Source organism: Octopus sinensis, linkage group LG11 (genome assembly GCF_006345805.1).
Source record: "Octopus sinensis linkage group LG11, ASM634580v1, whole genome shotgun sequence".
Lineage (NCBI taxonomy): Eukaryota > Metazoa > Mollusca > Cephalopoda > Octopoda > Octopodidae > Octopus > Octopus sinensis.
In genome coordinates this window covers 27,805,429-27,814,872 of record NC_043007.1, presented here as the reverse complement: position 1 = coordinate 27,814,872, position 9,444 = coordinate 27,805,429, and positions in this window count along the sequence as shown.

Sequence of the window (9,444 nt, the reverse complement as noted above, 5' to 3'; positions counted from 1 at the left end):
GTATAAATGCATATATCTGTGCATATATATACATACATATATATATATATATATATATATATATATATATATATATATATATATATATATATGTGTGTAGGTCCGGGTTGAGTCGGGGTTAACCACAGTAAATAAGGTACTCAATACATAGCAGAGTGAATTAATTTATTTTATAGAAGGAGCTTCTACAGGACTAGAACTGTTTCATTCAAAAGAAATCATCAGGAAGCTTCCTGATGATTTCTTTTGAATGAAACAGTTCTAGTCCTGTAGAAGCCCCTTCTATAAAATAAATATATATATATATATATATATATAATATATATATATATATATATATATATATATAATAGATGAGTGTATTTTTCCCTTGTTAACAATTAACACGGAAAAGTAGATAATTACTTACCAGGGTAGCAAAAATTCGCACAAGTAAAGAGGTTGTAACTCCTTGTTTTTAAAGGTAGAAACTTCCATAAATAAATGGAGTTTAATGCAGTTATAATTCAAATACTTTTACTTCCGACACATGTTTCGAAGATCTCACTGATATTCCAAATAATATTATTTAAATGTAAATAATATATATATATATTATATATATATATATGCATATATACATACGTATACGTACATATTTACATGTATACGTATATACATATGCATATGTGGGCACAGGACGTAAGAAAATATAAACAACAGAAAATACGATGTACGAGGAGATGGAATAAGGACATTTTTTGCAAGCAACGAAAGAAAGAAATGAAAAACAAGACAAGCAACACAAAGTACGAGCCTTCATCAGTTGTCGGCTGTTTTTCTAATCCGTATTTCGAGCAATTCACGACAAGATGCGACCTCGATAAAACAGTTGCTCTCGCAAAGTAAATTAAATAAAATTTGCGAACTTGCGGAGGATCAAGATTAGTGACAAATACAGGACAGTGAAAAGAAACAGAAAGGGCTTCTAAGCCTAAATGAGGTTGTGGTGGCGAACGCGAAGAAACAATTCTGGACAGGAGACGGTGAACAACACGTCTTCCCCGTCCAGCTGAAACAGGCAGAAAGAAAGAAACACAAGTTAAGAGAGGAAAGAAAAATGGCCGATGGTCACGTGGGGGCAAAGTTGAGCAAAGGAGGGAGAGTGAGGGAGAGAGAATGACAGACAGAGAACTATGAAGGGCAGAGGAAAAAAATTGGAAACAGGATAAGAGTGAAAAAGAGAGAAGGAGAAAAAAGAATAAGAGAAAGCAAAGGAGAAAACGCGTAAAAGGATAGAATAGAATTAAGACTTGTGAGTGGATTTAGTAGACGGAAACAGAAAGAAGCTCGTCGTATATAAGAGTATATATATATATATGTGTGTGTGTGTGTTTGTCTGTCTGTGTTTGTGCCCTCCAGCATCGCTTGACGACCGATGCTGCTGTGTTTACGTCCATATAACTTAGCGGTTCGGCATGTGAGACCGATGGAATAAGTACTGGGCCTACAAAGAATAAGTCATACAGAATAAACACTCGTCCACACACAAACACACACACACACACACACACACACACACACTAGCATGTGGCTATCTATGCATTCGCATGCATATGTATATATTTAGATGTGCAGTTTAGCAGACGTATCTGTGTATAGTTGCATAAATATGCATGACTGACCGTACAGAATGTAGAATGTTTGGGCTGCTTTAAAAATATATGTATACTACTGTACAGATATTCTTTTTGCAGTGTATAGGCCACGTTATGTGGCTATATACGTAATCTTATGCTGCTTTGAACACAAACTTGTACAGTGTTATAATCTTATACCACTCTGACATAATCAGTGTGTTATCCGGGCGTCAACCTGCTCTTGTAAAAATATTAGAGTACAGTTGCGTCACCACAGTCCACTGTTAACTGTTTTAAGAACTGCATCTTGCGTGCGACGCGCAAAATAAAAGAGAAGAAATTCGTTCTCGTCTGGAGGCAGTGATTGCCTAAAACGGTAGCTATATTGAGTGATATATGTGTTTGCAGTAATAAATGTTACATTAAAATTATATCAGTTTACAACCATTATTTCATTATTTATAAGCAGTTTTAGGCATTTTAAAAATTGTCTCAATTTATCTGCAAGACCCTGTATACTCAATCATAAATGATGAGGGAAGCAGCATCAATAATATCTAAATAGTTAACCAGTACAAAAGCAAGCAATGTTTTGTATATGGGTGTATAGCACACGTTGTATACAGCAGATGATACACTATGGCAAATGCTGTTAAAGACATAACATGCTTCTACTGGAATAGTTGAAAGGAGATTCAGGTTAGAAAGATGCACTGAAGCAAACTTGTAAAAAACAAGCGTAAATAACAATATTAAACCAAAATCTGATTCTCAAATATTTAGAAATTAATGAAGTGTATAGAGTTCGTTCTAAGAAAAGACAAAGAAATGTTTGTGACAGAATAATATAGACACAGGAGATTAATAACTGAAAATGGAACTGAATACAGAAAAGTAAAAAATGGAATAGGCTCCTGTGTTCTAGGTTTTGTAGTAATAAGTTTTGCCTATAATAGACTTTACTGAACGCAAAATGAATTATGAAAACTAGAAAGAAATATAAGAAAAGCTGTAATTGGGTTTAAAATGCATAACCCGACATCTGACACAGTAAGACACATTTTGTTATGATTCTTGTGATGTAAAGTAGACTAGAAATGAATTATAGAATATCTTGTGTACGATAAGAAGAAATATATGGTTGAAAATATAGGATAATTAATGAGAGTAGCTAAACAATAAGGAAATAGCAAAAAACAGTAAAAAAAAAATAGCTGAAATATTTAATTTGCTTTCCTTGGGGAGAGCAAGGATATATTTTTAGAGGGCGATATAACAGAGCAAAAGAAAAACGCACGAACAATTGACATGAGAGAGTATATACAACAAAAAAATACGAATAATTTGAAAACTAAAGTTAATTAGAGACTAGAGAATGCATTGTTGAAACTGATCGGAAGAATCAAATAAGCAATCTTACCTGGCAAATACGTGAGAACACTTGAACACGTTACGTGTAGAGGAAGAGAAATTTCTGTTTGGTGCGGGGAAAAATGAAGGAATTAGAACGGAAGTCGGAGAAATATAGTTAGGGGGCACAATACCAAAGACTACCAACTGCAAACAATCAAATGATCAAGATGAACTACTACTACTACTACTACTACTACTACTACTACTACTACTACTATACTACTACTACTACTACTACTACTAATACTACTACTACTACTACAACCACTACTACCACCTGTACAGATGGACCAGATATTGTTGTAAAAGACCAAAACAATAAAGTCCGTTTATTGATCGACAGGAGCATACCCTGTGACCATAATATCTCGGCAAAAGAATTTGATAAGCTCAGAGAATATAAAGATTTACTGATTGAAATCGAGAAATGTGGCATCTCAACACGGTTACAATACCAGTGATTATAGGCGCATTTGGAATAATTAAAAATGGGACTGAAAATTATTTAAGAATGATCCCTAGACTACTATCCATACAGGAAGTGCAAAAGATTGCCTTAACTGTAATGCTACACGTATTCAGAAGAGCACCGTCGCTGTGAAGTTTCTTTCTTTTACACCCTTTATTACATTTGCCTACTTTTCTATTTTTCTTTTTTTCCCTTTTCCTCTCTGTCTTTTTTCTATCACATGACTCTGTAAATAAACAATCTGATGTGCTTGTTTTAATGGTCTACCAATTTATACAGTATGTTACTCTGCCTAAGTTATCAGGAAGACACTCAACAAGAAATGGAAACGGAGTTGAAAGAAGATGCTAATGAAAATAATAATAATAGTAATATTGATAATAATAATAATAATAATAATAATAATAATAATAATAATAATAATAATAATATAAAATAATAATAATAATAATAATAATAATGATAATAAGGGGCTGATTGACATTCACCAAATATATGGCACACTAGGCATAACAACAACGTGAAATTCCAACCTGTTGTCTCTTGAAGTCTCTGGGTGAGACTTGGAGCCAGCTTGTACAAACATAAAGCAAAAGTCAAACATAGAATAATAAATAATAATAATAATAATAATAATAATAATAATAATAATAATAATAATAATAATAATAATAATAATAATAATAATGATAATAATAATGATGATAATAATAATAATACGGACAGCGTATGTATGATCAGTGGCGAGAAAGAGAATTGTTTTAAGTCACGGAACAGAGATTATGTGATGAAGCTAGAACAATTAGAAAAAATCGTTGGTTTACAGGAGAAGAGTCTGAAGCTATCAAAAGACGGGTATTGGAAAACAGCAGCAGAAGAAACGAGGAAAATAGAGTTCGTACTGATAAAAGTAGTCTCATAGCAAAAAGCAGTGGTGAAATCTTTATATATAAAAGTAAGGTTGTGTGTCTGTCTGTCTCCTACGATTTAGATTCCTAACTACTCCCACATTTTGCGGTGCAGTTTAACCAAAACCGGGTATCTTATAGTCGTGATTCATATCGAGCCCTTCTGGGTATTAGCGCGCGTCTACGATGAGTCTATGATTTAAAAAAAAATTACCATCATTTTTTCCATTTTAATGCATTTTTTTCGCTATTATATAAGGGAAGTAACTCTCTAAAATGTCTACGTTGAGTCAACGATTAAAAAAAAGAATTACCATCATTTTTTTCCCATTTTTTTGCTATTTTTTGGCTATAACTCTCTAAAAATGCTTATATAGTTATTTCCCTTACAAACCCGAGCAACGCCGGGCGATACTGCTAGTTACTAATAAACCGCAGGAAAGGAACAGTAATAGCTTGCTTGATGAAAGAATACAATAAAACTAATGGTGGTATGACAGATGGGCAAAAGGCAATCAACGGCAGAATAAAGACAAGGCTACAGGAGACAGATGGCGACATTATTTTCAACGTTAAAAAGGTTGATCGGTGGAGATTGAACCAAGAAACGAAAAATGTGAATGAAATTCTGAAATACATCAGAAGAAAAAAATCATCCCAGGAAAAAATAATTTGATCAAGGCAGCAAGTACTGTTGGAGTAGAAAATGTGATTGTTGATAACAAGAAAAGAAAATATAGTGGGAGTGACAAAAGAAAAGATCCATGGTGGAAAAAAAAATACAGACGTGTTTGGATATGCTCTCGAAAGAACGCATTTCGCCCGGCATGCTAACGTTTCTGCCAGCTCGCCGCCTTAAATATTCTTTTTTATTCTAGGCACAAGGCCCGAAATTTGGGGGGAGGGGCAAGTCGATTAGATCGACCCCAGTACGCAACTGGTATTTAATTTATCGCTCCCGAAAGGATGAAAGGCAAAGTCAACCTTGGTGGGATCTGAACTCAGAACGTAACGGTAGACGAAATACCTATTTCTTTACGGCCCACAAGGAGCTACACACAGAGGGGGCAAACAAGGACAGACAAACGGATCAAATCGATTATATTGACCCCAGTGCGTTACTGGTACTTATTTAATCGACCCCGAAGGGCCTGAAATTTTGGGGGAGTGGGCAAGTAGATTAGATCGACCTAAGTACTTATATGGTACTTAATTTATCAACCCCGAAGGGATGAATGGTAGAATCGACCTTGGTGGATTTTGAACTTAGAACGTTAGCATTTTGCCACGCGTGCTAATATCAACGCAACAATTATATTCTTTATAAAATATTTGTTTAAAATAAAGAGCAAATTATTTCAGCATTTTGGTAGTTTTCTTTTAATATTGTTGCCGCAGATTATCTCTAGCTAACAAACAGTAAATATACCTCCAGCCGTGACCATCCCGTCATTTTAGGCTTATTTTATCTATGACCATCAAATCCTATACTTACATACATTTCGTTTTGAAAATCTATGTTGAAATATGAGAACCATTTTGTCTGTTATGTCTAGCAGTACTTAACGATCAGCGAAGAGGCAACCACGTTCTCTCAAGGGCAAGTGTTAATCGCTTGTGGTTTCTTGTTTAAAAAGGATTTTCAGCGATCGCATTGTTTTTCCAATGTAAAGAGTTATCTAGTCGGCGTAAAGCACGAAGACGACCGATGCCACGGACCATCGTATTTGCACAGGGATAGTGAGATGCAGAATCATTAACACTGGCAAATATAACACAACACACACATACGTTAATACTTGTCAGTGCCTGTAAGAAGAATGGCCATGTGTGTGTCTGTGTCTGTATCTGTGAGAGAGAGAGAGAGAGAGCGTGTGTACGTGGATATCAATGAGAACTTAATCATACACAAATACTTTAGCGCAGTAGCACACGCAAGTACCCACACCAATACGCACACACACACTCATACACATATGTGTGTGTGTTTTTTGCGTGTGACACAACATGTGTGTGCTGACGTATAGCTGTCTGTCTCTATGTATATATATATATTATATATATATATATAAATACGCACACACACCACACGCAAACACACTCGCACACACACACTTGTATATATATATATATATATATATATATATATATCTTTGAATATATCGATATAAAAGATTTAGAAACTTGCACGTTTTTAAATCAGGAATTATTTGAGTCCGCCATAGACTCCCACTCTATGTCTTGCTCTTATCAATATGTGCGCGCGTGCACACACACACACACACATAAGTATATATATATATATTATATATATATATATATATATATATATATATACGTGGTTAGGGCAGCGGACTCGTGGTCGTACGATCGCGGTTCCGACTCCCAGACCGGGTGATGTGAATGTTTATTGAGCGAAAACACCTAAGGCACAACGAGGATCCGGCAGGGGGTAGTGGTGAACTTTGCTGTACTCTTTCACCGCAACTTTCTCTCACTCTTTCTTCCTGTTTCTCTTGTACCTGTACCTCAAAGGGCACCCTTGTCAGACTCTGAGTCACGGTGAATATCCCCGAGAACTATGTTTAGGGTACACGCGTGACTGTGGAGTGCTCAGCCACTTGTACCTTAATTTCACGAGCAGCCTGAAGCCTCGTCGTCGAAACCGACGGATATATATATATATATGTATACACTATGCTGAAAGAAAAATACAAAAATACTACAATGACCAATCAATGACCACCTACACACACACATACACACACAAACACACACACACATACACAAACACACACACAAACACACACACACACAAACACACACACACACACACACACACACACACACCACACACACACATATATATATATATAATTTATATAATATTACTGCATATTTAAACACAAAAGAGGCCACCTCAACAGGACACCTAGTTTGCTAGAAAGAACAGTCAGAATCCAAACGAAAGTTATGGCCAATTTTTTCATTCCCTTCGAAATTGCCTCTAACCGTAGTTTGTATTCTGACAATTCCTCCTAGCATGCTAAATGTCCAGTTGACGTCGTCTCTTTTGTCTTTAAATGTACACAAATTGACATGAATAATATATAGTCTATTAACTACTTTCTGCATGCTAGGCCACTGTTATTCCCCCCCCCACCAAAAAAAAAACTAAGACGAAGACGGGTGTGTAAACAACAAACAGATGTATTAGTTTAACGCTCGGGAAGTGAGAAGGACTTCTACATTTCGAGCATACGGTCTTCGACAGAAAGGAACACAGAAATAAACAGAAAGAGAATAAGGAAAAACGTTTGGTGGCGAGCGATCTACCATTGCGATATATACATACATATATACACATTCATACAGTTGTACATACATATATACACATACATACATACAGTTGTACATACATATATACACATACATACATACAGGTGTACATACATATATACATATATGATTTTATATATATATATATATATATATATTATATATATTATATATATATATATGCGTGTGTATTTGTACGTGTGTGTGCCTGTGTATGTGTTTGTGAGCAATGGGTTATCTTTGAAAGGTATTGCCTTTAACGATTTAGTCGAACACAGTGATGGCAATTTAGTTCTTTTCCAAGTCTGGACTTTTAAGACTAGCCATTTATGTGCGAGGACAAAAACAAACGAAGAGCGTTTCTGGAGGGACAACTTTACGATACAGAACTGAAAGAAAAACATAGACACACACACAAACACACACAACCACACACACAGAGAAATGCATGAGCAAAGAGGCACACATCAGTTTATAAACACACAAATGTACGAACACGCATAAACATTCCTACACAAGAATTCAAATTTTCTCTCTGTCTCTGTCACTCTGTCTCTCTCTGTCTCTCTCTCTCTCGCGCGCTCTTTCTCTTACACTCACTCTTACTGTCACTTTCTCTTCATCCCGCACAAACTTTTGTCTACAACTCAATAAATTTTGCATTTCCGAGTATACCTACATGCATACATGCATACGTGTAATGTAATATATACATCTGTGCATGCATAAATGAATACATATAGTATATTTATATATTATATAAATGGCTATTTATATATATATATATATATATATTATATATATATATATATATATATATATGTAATATAGATATAATGTATATGTATATATATCATCAGATGTTTATAATATATTTATATATATAACATACACACCACACATATATATATATATATGTGTGTGTGTGTGTGTGTGTTTATACAGATGTGTGTGTTTATCTGTCTGTTTTTGAACTGTAGCATGCATGCATTGAATAGACATTATAACGTATATTACATTTGCATATACACGGGGTTATCTTACCAATTCCAAACATATACGATTTGCCAATTTTATTTCTCTTTCAGAAACAGCTCTTCAGATACATAGACAAACGTGACCTCAGCATAGCATTGAGAACAATCTTAGTTACGGCTATCTGTTAAAGACTAGAAACATTGTTCTTTGACGCATTGATTAACGATGAAAATGGTGTCATATTCCTCTATCGATTAGATGCCGGAGTGCAAACACATCTTAGTATTTCAAGGATAAAGATTCAAAGCAAACATCGAAACAGGGAGCGCATCTCGAAACGTATACATTCGTCCCTGATAATAACATACAAATATACGTATACCCGTCATCTAATACCGAGCGAAGTAAACCTGTGAACCTAAGAATCTGTGTATACATACTACATACATACATACATACATACATACATACATACATACATACATACATACATGCATACATGCATAAATGCATACATACATACATGCATATATGCTTAAATGCATTCATACATACATACATAAATATCATTCATCTTGTGTAGAGTTGTTGAATATTCTTAAGGCAGCAAGTTACTCACACGCAGCATCTTTAAGAGCTTGTCGTTAATTCAGTTCTCAACGAAATTAAACGCTGTAAACAGTTTTGAAGACGACTGGTCCCTAGCTACATTCTAGCA